Source organism: Bos indicus, chromosome 2, assembly GCF_029378745.1.
Source record: "Bos indicus isolate NIAB-ARS_2022 breed Sahiwal x Tharparkar chromosome 2, NIAB-ARS_B.indTharparkar_mat_pri_1.0, whole genome shotgun sequence".
Classification (NCBI taxonomy): Eukaryota; Metazoa; Chordata; class Mammalia; order Artiodactyla; family Bovidae; genus Bos; species Bos indicus.
In genome coordinates, this window is record NC_091761.1 from 119,348,078 (window position 1) to 119,360,793 (window position 12,716).

The following is a 12,716-nucleotide window of genomic DNA, read 5'->3' on the forward strand; positions in this document are numbered from 1 at the left end:
AGTGAATTTAAATCCCTTGTTTAAAATCACCCAGCTAGGGGAAGCCTGAATTTGAACTCAAACATGCCTGACTCCAAATTCCTTGCTCTTATGCAAGCTGGCCTATGCACAGGAAGACGACCTGGCAAGGTAACGAGGAGAGGTATGAGTGTGCTCATGAGTGAGGGTGTACAGCTCCTTCCCATACCAGGAGCACACCCAGCAGGCGCTCAGCAGAAGTAAGTGGCACTGTAACAGGCCAGTTATACAAGCACGGTGAATACACAAATATGAGAGAAAGGGAGAGTTAAGTCAGCTTCCTGCCCAGGTGTACACAGAGGCCCAGGGTGACCCAGGAGCTGCTTGTGTGCAGGACAGCTCGGAGCTTGGGTATTAGTCTTTCTAGAACATACACCCCTGGACACCATGCAGGACACTGATGTCCAGAAAGTTCCAGTGACTGGCTGCAGTCTGCCCTCGGCTCAGTGCCAACTGAGGCCTAGAGTTGTAACCCTGACAGGCTTTGGTGACAGCCACACACAAGCAGGGGACACACACGAATACTGGCTTGGTCACACATGCCCCGCTCACACATCTTCTGAAGATAGAACCTCTGCCACCATCGGTTCTCTGCAGACACAGCTGAACTCTTGGCCTCTTGGGCACATAGTGTAGCTCACGCTGACAAGTGTACAGACACACACACACACACACACACACACACAGAACTCTCAGAGGAAAAAAGGTCAAGCTGGCTAGGGGCTGTGAATCTCTGGGACCACGTATAAATTTGTGCCTAAGCCCTGGGATCAACCCCCTAGGTCGCAGTCTGTCCTCAGTCATGGCCTCCCACCATCCCGGGTTTTGAGACTACTTTCTGCCTTCCTATTTGTTTTAAAGGATGGGCCAAGGCGTGAATGCCCAGAATGACCACCAGGGGGCGCACGAGCACTGACTAATCCTTTTCAGCCTAGCCTCCTTCCAAAACCTTTTTCATTCATTCTTAAATAGTCTTAAGCACTCATTCTGTACCAGATGATAGGACCCAGAGAAGAAAGGCTGAGGCGTGGGTGGGTGGGGAGTGGATGGATAGGGTAAGTGAAGAGGCAGGACTGGAGGTTAGATGGGGAAGGTGTTGGCAAGAGAGGCTGGGTCAAAAATAACAGACTGATTGATTGATTGTACTGAGCACCAGCAGTGTTTCAAACTCTTTGAAATTTTTATATGCATCAACTCATTTAATCCATAACTGTATGAAATAGGTACTCCATTATTCTACTTTTATTGTGGGTGCAGTAAAGCTAGCACTTACTGAATAAAATTGTTGTGAGGAGTAAAGGGATCAATATGATTATGTGCAAAACACTTGGAACACTGCCCAGTTGTTATCATCACGTCCATTTTACAGATGGGGAAAACAAGGCCCAGCTCACAAGGAGGCAATCCTAAGCAGGCTGGTCCCAGAGTGTGCGTTTACTCAGTTACTAGAACTCCCTGGTAGATCCAGTCAGGGCTTCCTGGGGAGAGAGAATTTTAGTAGGGACGAGATGAGGCCTAAAAATTTGAGTCTCATGCTGGCTGTAGGGTGGGCGAGCCTGGTGGGAGGGGCACTGGTCAGGTAAGACCAAGGTCCCAGCTAGGACCAGGAGGGCAGTGGAGGGTGGAGAGAAGACAGATTTGAGAGATGTGAGGGAAGCAGCCTGCAGGTCTTGGTGCCCAATTTCAAGCCAGGGTTGGAGGAAGGAGGGGGCAGAAAGCAGTGGCTGGGGAAGCAGAGTTGGGAGAGGGTAGGGGAGTGTGGGGCTCCCACCTGCCTTCTGACCGTCCCCTAGGAGAGGGCTCCTTACACTTGGGGCTGAAGACAAAAGAGAAGCAGCCCCAGATCCCTGTGCCCCATGTTTCCGAGAGAGCTGGGGATGGTATGACAGCAAGGGACTATGGGGCTCTGGGCTCAATGGGCTGGCACTGCACCCGTCTCTCCCATACTACCTAGCACCCTGGCCCTTGCCCACAGGGCAGGACGCAGGCATCCCACCGACCGTCTGCAGCATTGGGACAGTGAGAAAACGTCCCCCTCCCCTCCTTAATGTTGAGGCTTCAGCCTCACAAAGCCCCCTCCTCTACAAGCTCTCATTTAATCCTCAGAGCAACCTGGAGTTAGGCCCTTATTATATAGGTTTCACAACTGAGGGAGCCACCTTGGAGGTAAGGGGCCTGCCCTGGGTCCCTCTACCAGGACTTTTGTTGCAAATCATGGGCTTTTACCCCCTCCACTCCCAGAACTATTGGACCCTTGGTGGCCATCTTAGGGAGGTGGAGGCAGCTGTGACCATGTGTGGCGCTGAAAAGGGCTGGGAGTGTTAGTCGCTCAGTTGTGCCCGATTCTTTGCGACCCCACGGACTGTAAGCCGCCAGGCTCCTCTGTCTATGAAATTCTCCAGGCAAGAGTACTGGAGTGGGTAGCCCTTTCCTTCTCCGGGGGATCTTCCTGACCCAGGTTTCCTGCTTTGCAGGAGGATTCTTTACTGTCTGAGCCACCAAGGCCTGTGTGCAGAGCTGAGAAGGAATGGGAGAGGGGGGCCTGGTCTGGAGTCGCCAGGGTCCTCGGCAGAAGCAAGGTCGTTTCAGTCCCAGACAGGGGAAGCAGCTGGGTGGCGCACAGAATCTCCCAAAGGGTGGGGGGGTGGAGTGGGACATGCCTGGGCCGGCAAGTAGGGACAAAGAGGGCGCCAGCACACCTGGCGCCGGGCAGCCTGAGCCCGCCAGGCCAGATTCAAAGAGGAGCGGAGGCTGTGATTGGTGGCCCGGGTGCCTCGCTCCACCCCTTCTCTCTCACCTCCCAGGCAGCTGGGAAAGAGGGCTGGAGTAGAGAAGGCCCTTCATCCTAAATCCTTAAGCACCTAGCGGTGGACTGGCTGGCAGTGAGCTCAATTAACCCCCTCCTGTGCTGCGAGCCCTGCCAGGACCCTGTCTGGCTTCCTGGCACCGCCGTCAGCCCCAGCGACTCCCCAAGCCGCTGGGCTTGGGTACTCGGGTCTCAGGTCATCCAAACAACCCTCCTCTGAGCCATCCTGCAGTTCGCGGCCTCCTCAACTCGTTTTTTCCCTAGCCCGTCCTTTCGGGAGTGTCCTCTGACTCTTTTCCCAGTGCAAATACAGGCGCCGGCCAGCCTCTCGGAAGGGACAGCTTCCTGGGCCCTAGCCCCTTTCCACTTGGGCACCCCGGCCTCTGTGCTGCAGACCCGGCCCTCTGGGCGTCCCTGCGGGGCGGTGGCCCAGACCGCCCTACCCTGCCTGGGTCCCGGGGAACCCCGCGCCCAGTTGGGCGCTGGGTTGGGGTGGGGGGTGGGGTTGGGCGCATAGATTGCGAGACTATGCGGAGGACCAGCCTGGGGGTGTTGGGCAGGAACCCGACCCCCGCCTGCGTCCCGCCCTCGGCGCAGATGGCGAGGTGCGGGCGGTCCCGGGCCACAGTTTGGGGCTCGGGTTTCGGCCGCAAGGGGCCCTCTGAAGCCGCGGCCAATCACCGCCCGACCCGGCCTCCCCTCAGCGGCCGGCAGCCAATCGCGGCCCGGCCCGGCCGCCCCCGCCCCGCCGCGTCCTTTGTTCCAGCTCGCCCCGGCGGCCGGGCTCCCGGACCCCGGCCTCTGGCCTTGCGACTTCCGGCCCGAGCGGACCCAGCGGCATGCACGTGCCCATGTACCCGGTGTGTGCACGCGCGTGTGTGCCGGGTCCGCCCTGCCTGCCCCAGGGGCACTCCGGGTCCGGCCACCGGCACAGTCCTTGCCCACTCTCATGTCCCTAGATGGCCTGGCCAAAGCCCCAGAAAAGCTCTTCCGAGAGACTGGACTTGGACCATGGGCGGGGGGCTCCGAGTGAGCATCAGGACTGGGCAGTGGTCCAGCTGAGGCCCCACCTTTCCTTCCTGGGCCGCGGTTTTCCTCGCTCTCTCACGCTTCCTTGCCTTTGCTCAGGCTGCTTTCTTGTCTGCTGCCTTTCACATTGTTGTTGTTTAGTTGCTAAGTTGTGTGGGACTCTTTGTGACCCCCATGGTCTGTAGCCGGCCAGGCCCCTCTGTCCATGGGATTTCCCAGGCGAAGAATACTGGAGTGGGTTGCATTCCCTTCTCCAGGGGTTCTTGTTGGACCAGGGATCAAACCCGTGTCTCCTGTGCTGGCAGGGGGATTCTTTACCACCTGGGATACCTGCACCTGATGAGCAAGGAGTCTTCCCTCCGGACCTGCCTTGGGGTCGCAGCCTCTGTGACGCCTGTGAGGGCAGCAGATTCCTCCCTCCTCTGCCCTCATCACTCATCCGTCACATGATCCCCTCTAGTCTAGGATCTGCATCAACCACCAAGGGACTTAGACTTGGCAGCACCGAGTCCTCATCTCAAATACTTGGGGGGGTCACATAGACCTTCAGACCTATTCTTGGTTCCACTTGAAACGGAGGCTTGTTATCCCAGGCCTGCTGAAGGGATTAAAAAAGCTAAAATCTGCAAAGAACAGAGTGAGTGCCTGATCACCCACACAGACTGCCCTGCCATGCCATGGCTTTGCCCTCCCAGAGTCCCTGCCTCTTCTGAGTTGCCAAATCCAGTGGACGTTCCTCTTGCTCTTCCTCCCCTCCTCTCAGTCCCCTCCCGAGACCTCCTGGCCTTCTGCTCAGGACTCCATCCTCAGTCCCCTTCTTCCCTTATTTCCTCCATGAGCTCATCCATTCCCAGACCTCCATCTGCCCAGCCTGGATCTGTCTCCTGGGTCCTCTGGAGACCTCCACCTGGACATCACTCAGCACCTCAAACCCAGGTATGGTAAACTAAAGGTCTTCATCCAGCCACACCTGCTCCTATGCCTGTAAAGGACTCACGTCTTCATCACTGCCCAGGTGTGACCCAGGTGTCATCCCCACCCCCACCTGCTTGCTCACCACCCACTCTGACCATATCTTTGGCTCCCAGGTCTGGCTGTCCCCACTTTCCCAGGGCCAGTGTCTTCCTTGGCCCATACTCCTGTCCTTTTTACTATCTCTTCTAATTGGCCTCTTGCTCTCTGCCTCCCTAGTTCTGCAGGGCCCACTGCTTACAAGATTTCTCCTCCCCCTGGTCTCAGCATCCAGGTCCAACTCCTAGGTGTAACTGGTAGGGCCTTGCCATCTGGCCCTGCCTGCCTTTCCGTCTCAGCCACAGGCACACGAGTGCTTCAGTTGATAGCCCTTGACACAGCAAGGCGGTTGGGAGTGGGTCCACCTTCCCAGGGCTCCCGCAGAGGAGTGATGCCAGGCGCGGGGCGGTCAGAGGAACAGTGAAAACTGTGAAGTAGAACTAGCTCAGCAAACAGGTTCTGCACACAGGCACGCCTGGGTCTGGGTTATGGCTCTGCACTTGCCTGCTCTGTGACTTTGGCTTTGTGACTCACCCTCTCTGGCTCTCATGTCCCAGATGGGTTTAATACCATCTCTTTGAAGGGCCAGAGAAGAACATAGGACTCAGGGCCAAGAATGGGCAGGGGCTGCCCACCCCCACCCCGACCCCAGGTGCTCCCCAGAGCTTGAGCTTCTAAGTCACCTGGGGGCAGGGCAGAGCCTGGGCTGAAAGAGCCAGTTGGGAGGCCTGGGCGAGGAGGGAAAGGGGCGCGGTGGGGGAGGGGCGGGGGGGGGAGGAGAGGAGGGGAAGCTGACAAAAGAGACCAGCTGCTGTTTGCACACAAACCCCAAGTTGATAATGAGTGGAGGGGCGGGGGTGGGGCAGGAACTGTCTTGGCAGGAGCCTCTGCCAGCTGAAGAGTCTGCCCAGGATCACTGAGCCCCTCCCTCCACTGCCCCCAACCCTGGGCCCTCCCTGCTTGCACCCAGCTGTACATCTGCCCCTAGGACTGCGGCTGGCAGGGGAGAGCAGGAAGAGCCTAGGGCGGGGGATCTGGCCCTTCAGCCCAAGGCTCAAATCCGCCCGCTCGGGCTGTACTCGTCCTGAGAGCAGTCCTGGGGAAGCCCACAGGAAGGGCTGGGACCCAGGGGGGCCCAAGGGTGCCCGAGGACTCAGAGCCAGCCCAGACTCCCTGCCTCTGAGCTCCCGGCCAGAACGGAGGCCCTGAGTGGAGCTTGGAGGGCCCAGAGCTTGGAGAAGAGACAAGGCTCCCAGATAGGAGGCCGAGAAGAGTCCGCTGACCCTGGGGCCTCCCACAGGGGCAGAGTGACAGACCAGGGCTGAGGGGGAAGGCTGGAAGTCTGTCAGCTCCCCCCACCCCGGCCCCTGGCCCCAGTCATGCCAGAGGGCCCCTGGGTCGCCCATCAGACGGGGCAGATAAACAAGGCCTGAGGAAGACCAGCTGGGACCCTGGGTGTCAGGAGTGGGACCCCCACTCCAGTCACGCCTGCTGGGAGGGTCATGGAAGGGCCCTGCTCTACCTGTGCCCATCTCCCCAGCCCCCAGGGTCTGGCGGGCCCTTCAGCATCTCCCCGGGGCAAAGAGCTCCCCTCTTCCACAGCTGGCTCCTGCCATGGGGGCTGTGGGTGCAGCTGACAGGCTGAGCCTGTGAAGGAGCGCGCACCAGCCTAGCAACAGGTTCCCAGGGGCTGGGAGAGGCAGCACTAGGTGGGGAGGGCAGCTCCCATGCCCTACCCTCCTCCGCCCCCACCCCGTGCCTGAGTGCCCTGTTAACACCTGCTCCAGAAGAGGGTTAGCTCTGAGACCGAGGGGCAGGATCCAGCACAGTGCACCTCCTGGGGCTTTGGGCTTCTGCAGGCCAGACTCTAAGGAGTGGAGGGCCATGCTCTGCAGGGGGCAGCCTCGGGGCGGGGGGGGGGGGGCGGGGGGAGGGTGGCGGGAACCTCCCCTTTGTCGAACCTGAGCCCTGGGCTGGACACATCTGGAGAGAGACCTGACCCTGTGGGCTCCTTCTCAGCCATTGACTCTTCTTCTCTCAAGGCTGGAGGGGGACTGGGTGCCATGGGAGGGAAGGAGGGCAGTCCAGGGAGTTGGGACAGCTGGACAAAGGCTGGGCAGTGGGACTGGGAGGGGCACAGGAGACAGTGAGCAGGAGGCTTGAATTCCAAGGCGAATAAGGGGTGTTTTTCCTGAGGTCCGTGGGAATGACAGAGGATGCTGAGGAAGAAGCAATGAGACAGACGGGGCCATGGGGAGACCTTGGCCACAGTCCAGCGAGAGGCGGTGGCCAGGTGGGTCTGGGCGCAGGGGAGTCATGGTCCTGGTGTAGGGATAACACCGGGGGTCCTGGGGTCACGAGGGCCTGGCTCCCAGTCCCCATCGTGAGCCTCTCTGGGGCTCAGCTCCCACAGCTGTAATTTGGGGGTGCTATGAGGCCTCCCTGGCAGGTTGGTCAGGAGGGTTGGATGATGGAAGGCGTGCGACTGCTCCTGAAGGTGAACTGTTGTCCCTAGTGGGAGGAGGAGTGGCTTGAATGGGGCTCGGGCTCCTGAGTCACAGGTGGCCTCTGCGAGGTCAGAGGCGCACACCATGGCTCACTTCCCCTCCTGGGGGTGGGGGGTAGTGGGCGTACAGGGAGAAGGTTGATGGGCTGGGGGGTGGGGCTCAGAAGTGCATGATGTGTCCCTGAGCCCAAGTTCGGCCTGGGCAAGAACAGGGTTGCTGGCGCGGTGGCCTGCAGAAGCCTGGGTGCCACAGGGAAAAAGTGGGGCAGGGTCAGGAAGCCAGCACCCCACAATGGTCCAGGTGGTGAGTGGGGCTGGACCTTGAAGGCTGTTGGAGTGCAGAGAGGAAGCTCTCCCATCCCCAGTGTGTGCTCAGGCGCCCATTTTGCCAAGCCTGAATGAATGCGTGTTCAGGGGTTGCATCCTCAGGATGGAGAAGGCCCGCTTAAGACCCCTAGCCCAGTGCTGAGAAGGCCAGCCCGGTGCCACCCCGAGAGGGGACCAGGCTGGCTGGGGCCCAAAGCCTTACCCGGCCCACCCTCCCAGGCCCAGGCCACAGAGGAGGCATTGATGGCAAAAGAGGCGCCCAGAGGCTGCTGCAGCTGGGGTAACGTGGGCATTACTGGGCTGGCAGGAGAAGAAGAATGATCCTCGGGCTCCAGGGCCCACGTCTGAGCATCTGGGGTCAGCGAGGGAACCCCAGGCATCCTTGCCTTGAGAGGCTTCCACGTGGCAGGTAGGCGGGGCGCCTGACTCAGGGCCCGCACAGCCCAGAAGGAAACACCTTGGACCTTCCCTCCCAGGTGTTGGCAGAAGGCAGAGGGCCCCCCTCTGGCCTCATAATGGATGGTTTCAGCCCTGCCTAGACTCCGTCAGTGACCTTCCAGCACCAGGCAGAATCAGGGCACCTGTGCCTGGCCCACCTCTCAGGCTTTGCTCCCCCTCACCAACCACAGCTTTCACTCGCCTGGCATGCCCCCACTCCCTCTCTGATTCTCTGCCCTCTGTGCTCAGAGCCCACTGGGCTCCCCACCCACCTTGCCTGCCTGTTTTCAGGCTTTCCCCTACCCCTCAAGCCTCAGCTCAGCTTGCCTCCCCCACGGAGACTTCTAGGATTTCTCCAGGCCAGTTGTGGCCCTCCCACACTCTCCCTGCATTTTGCAGGCACCTCCAGTGTCCTTATCACCTTAATTATCATGATAGATTATAATTACTCACAGGCAGAACTGCTTAGGGACAAAAGCAGTTCTCTTCCTCTCTTTCCCCTCATAGGCAGCAAATAAACATTAGAGTGGCCAGTGGCCAACTCTGCCCCCCCGGAAGCCTTTCGCTGATGGCCACATGAGCTGCCCACTCCAGGGACCACCTAGCCAGGGTGCTTTCAGAACAGGCAACTGCTTCAGAGCAAGCCAGACCCCATTCACCTGTCCCTGAGCCCGGGGAGACAGATGTGTGCCAAGAGGCACCCACACAGACACAGGCACTCAAACACACCTGCACACACAAACGAGTACAAACACACGTGTGCACACACACTGACACATTCCTACGCAGCCAGATATGCATACACCTACATATGCATGCACACATACAGACACAAATGCACCCATAGACACATCTGCGGACACGTGCACCCAAGACCCACTCACATAACGCATACCCTCACAGACACATAGGTACACTTGCACACACACAACATACTTGCACACACAAGGACCCACCAGTGCCCAACCCTGCCAGGCCTCAGCGCCGGGAGGAGGGACTGCTAATCTAGGCTCCCCAGCTGCCCCTGCCTTCCTCCCGGAGCCCCCAGGCCGGCAGGGGGCGCCCGAGGCCCCTTCCGTCCGGGCCCAGCCCTGGCGGGAGGGAGCGCTCGCGGGTGCCACCCACCCTCCGCCCTCCCAAGCTAGGTCCCCTTTGTTCCCCCACCCGGAAAGAGGCCGCCGCGCCGGGGAAGCACCCAGCCACAGAGTCCTCCAGGTGCCGATCCTGCGCTTTCGTCTTGGTCCCGGAGATGACCGAGTCCAGCACACGGACCGCCACGACCACAGGGAGGGAGAGCCAGCTCATCATCGCCCACTGCCGGTCAGGCAGAACCATGCGGCCCCCAGGGCCCCCCGCAAGCCCACTGCCTCACAGGCCTGCAGCCCTGCCCCCTACCCCCTTGTCTCCCTGAAAGTTTGTTAAGTGTTCTCCCCTGGGAGAGGGCCACCCAGGAACATTGAAACAAGAGCAAGAATCCCAGAGGCAAGCCTTCCATCCTTCCCTTTTGCCAGTGTCCAGCTCTTCTGGCCCCAAGGAGCCTCCAGTGAGGACTTTGATTCCTAAAGAACAGAAGCCTGGGGGCCTCCCTCTCCTCTCACCCTGAAACCTGGAATCCTGGAGCTGTGCTAGGCAGAGATTATATACAACGGAGTCATTTAAGACCTGCCTCTGCTGCTAAGTTCTGGGCCTTGGGTGAGTGCGTGACCCTTCTGAGCCTCAGTTTTCCCATCTGTAAAATGGGCTTCCATTTTTTACAATGACATCTGTAAAATGTCATTGTAAAAAATGACATTCTCTACCTTGCAGGTGGGTGTGAGGATACACAACTCGGTGGAGACCTGGTGTGGGGCCTGGCGCACAGTGAGTGGAAGCTGGCTCCTGACCCTGTGGTGATTCCTGGGTGCTGACCCCTTTCCTGACTGAGCCCCTGGACAAGGTTTGGACCCCAGCAGAGAACCCCTCAGTACGTGCTCACTAAACCCTGGGACCTGCCCAGGATGGGGCAGCCTGGGGACGCTGCACCTGTGCCATCAGCAAACTGCGTGTGTCAGGGAGAGCCTGGCAAGACACCAGGCCATGTTTTTCAAGTGGTTGGTTTCTCCGGGATGCAGGGCTGGGCTCTCAACCCGGGTTTTTCCTCCTTGTTCAGGAGGGAGGGCTCGGCTGGCTCCCGCCTTCTACTCCTCCCCACCCCCTTCCCAGTTGTCCACCATAATTAGTCTCTCTGTGGCTCGGGAGTGGGTATCTGCACCTCCTCTCCACCCCCAGACTCAGGCTCGCCCAGGGAGAGGGTCCACCCGCCCTCAGGGGCATTGCTGCCCTCATGCAGGCAGATGGGGAGCCCTGGCCAAGCCTATGGCAGAGGTGGGCATTCCTGCCCTCGCCCTCAGCCTGGCCCCTTGCTCAGTGGTCAGCCGTGCGTGGGGCTCGGCAGGGCCCAGGAGGCTACTCTGGTCATTAACGGCCGGCCTCACTCCAAGTGAATTAGCTGGTCCTCAGGGAGTGAGCGCTGAGGCCTGCAGGCTCCTGGCACCGGCCAGTGATTCATTCAACATAGAGGCCAGCAGCATCCCTGCCCCCAGCCCAGCGGCCTGACTGGGGGCCGGAGCACAGGGCTGGTACCCAGAGCAGCCAAGGCTGCCTGTCCATCTGCCCCTGTCATCCTGTTCATTGGGCTGCTCCCCGCTGGCTCCGTGGCGCTTGCCTCCATCCACCAGCCCCTCCCACACACAGGCCTGGTGGCCTTGGACCTGCGCCCAGCTTCCGCCAACCTGGCCTGCCCCACCAGGCTCTGTCTCCTGCTCCCTTTGTCCCCTGGGTACCTTGAGTGACCGGAGGGAGGCCCCCTCATCCTTTTCCCTCCTCCCTCTGTGCCTTCCTGACCCCCTTCAACCGAAGCCCTGGGATCCACTTAACTGGTCTTGATGAAAAACAGAAGCTCAGTCTATGCATAGGAGGTTCCTGGTAGCTAGCTGCCTGGGACCAGTTCCTGCCAGGGGCCCTCAGGCCAGGCACCCCCCTGCCCTTCTTAGAACTAAGGTGGGTGGGGAAGACACAACCTTGGTCTCTGCCATAGAAGCCCTCAGGAGCCCACACGCGTCCTCTTGATGACCACCCTCCGCACTTTCATTTACTCAGCAGGAGCCAGGTGTTAAGAGGCCGGTGCTGCTGAATGAATGAGTGGATGCCCTCCCCACACAGAAGCAACTTCTCTTCATCAACACTTGTGACTCACATCTTGTCAAATCTCTCCAGCTTGAAAACCTTCTTCCTGCAGCTGCCGATTGGAGAGCGTCCACATTTCATGGCCAGAGACCTGAATTCCGGGGCCAGCCGGTTGTCCAGGAGCTGGATGATCACTCCTTTGAGCCAGCCGTTCCCCGTGGTCATGCGGGGCTTGCCGTCCCCCAGGCTGGCTCTGAGGATTAGACGCATTTTATCTTGTGCAGGGAACACAGGGCATCGAGATACCACCCAAAGACAGCCACCGCGGACTCACTCCAAGTGTTCTTCCTGGGGGGCTCCCTAGCACATATGTGGGCAATTTCCCCTGTATTGTTCTATAATCCTTGATGGTTGCTCTATAATTGCTCTCAAATGGTTTAATCATAATAAATAGCATCTGCAGAGCAGTTTACAAACTCTAACTCTTCCTGCACCCCCCCCTCCCACCTTTACAAAAAGAAACAGGCTCAGAGAAGTTAATGAACTTCTCTAAGACCTCACAGTGAGCAAGAAGGCAGAGCTCACTCCTCCCCAGGCTGTGGCGCTGGCAGTCCCCAGGCCACTGTGTCCTCAGGTCACTGTATCCCCAGTTCTGGGCAGGGGCGGGAGGCACAGGGAGCCTGGCAGAAGACATGGAGGCTGTCTGAGATCTGACCGCTGGTGGGGAGGGGGCATTTCACCAGGTGTGAGGGTGTCCAGGCAGGATTGTATGCTCACCTGTGGGTGCAGGTAGGCGTTTAGGCTAAGACCAGGTGACCCCCAAAGGGGGCTTATTTAGGGGTCATACCTCCCAGAGTGAGATGTGGAACCAACTTAGTGTCACAAACCCTTTCTGTTCTTAGGTTTAGGTGACTCAGAAACTTCTAGAAAAAGACTGGGCCAAATGAAATGCTTCCATTGCTTCCAGTCTCACCCAGATAGACTCTTTTATTAGCTGTTTGTTTGATTTGCTTGTGTGCTGTTGTTTTGGTCAGAAAACAGGCCCGAGGGAGGTACATGGACTGTGCCCATGAGCAAAGAGAGGTGAGAATGGAAGGTGGCGACAGCAAAGCAGAGCCCGTGTGAAGGGGATGCGGCAGGGAGGAGCGATCAGCAGGGGAGGCCCCCAATCCACCCAGAGCAGCCTCCTCATCTTTGAGTCCAGTTCGGAAGATGCCTCCTCTGGGAAGCCCTCCCTGACTGCTCAGCAGAACTTGTCTGCTCTCTCCCTGGGTTCTCCCTGTTGTGGCCCTTGTTACACTCATTGTATACTTTCCAGACTGTGCCTGCCTCCCTCAGTGGGCGGTGACCAGGGAGGGAGCCTGTGTGTGGATGCTAACACTTGGGAATGCTTGAAAATACAGAGAAATACAAAGG

General features: G+C 59.0%; 1 long non-coding RNA gene across 5 annotated transcripts; it reads left to right on the top strand.

Moving 5' to 3' along the window:
- Nucleotides 1-7,024: 7,024 nt before the first annotated feature.
- On the top strand, nucleotides 7,025-11,764 carry LOC109572007 (uncharacterized). Of its 5 annotated transcripts, XR_011562155.1 has the most exons (5): nucleotides 7,025-7,157; nucleotides 7,917-8,106; nucleotides 9,308-9,827; nucleotides 9,942-10,071; nucleotides 11,274-11,764. It is a non-coding gene; the product is annotated as an uncharacterized lncRNA (long non-coding RNA). The 5 variants fall into 5 exon arrangements; XR_002182722.2 differs by lacking the exons at nucleotides 7,025-7,157; nucleotides 7,917-8,106 and having other exon boundaries at nucleotides 8,113-9,827; nucleotides 9,942-10,098; XR_002182721.2 differs by lacking the exons at nucleotides 7,025-7,157; nucleotides 7,917-8,106 and having other exon boundaries at nucleotides 8,113-9,827; nucleotides 9,942-10,098; nucleotides 11,277-11,764.
- The last annotated feature ends 952 nt before the right edge of the window (nucleotides 11,765-12,716 follow it).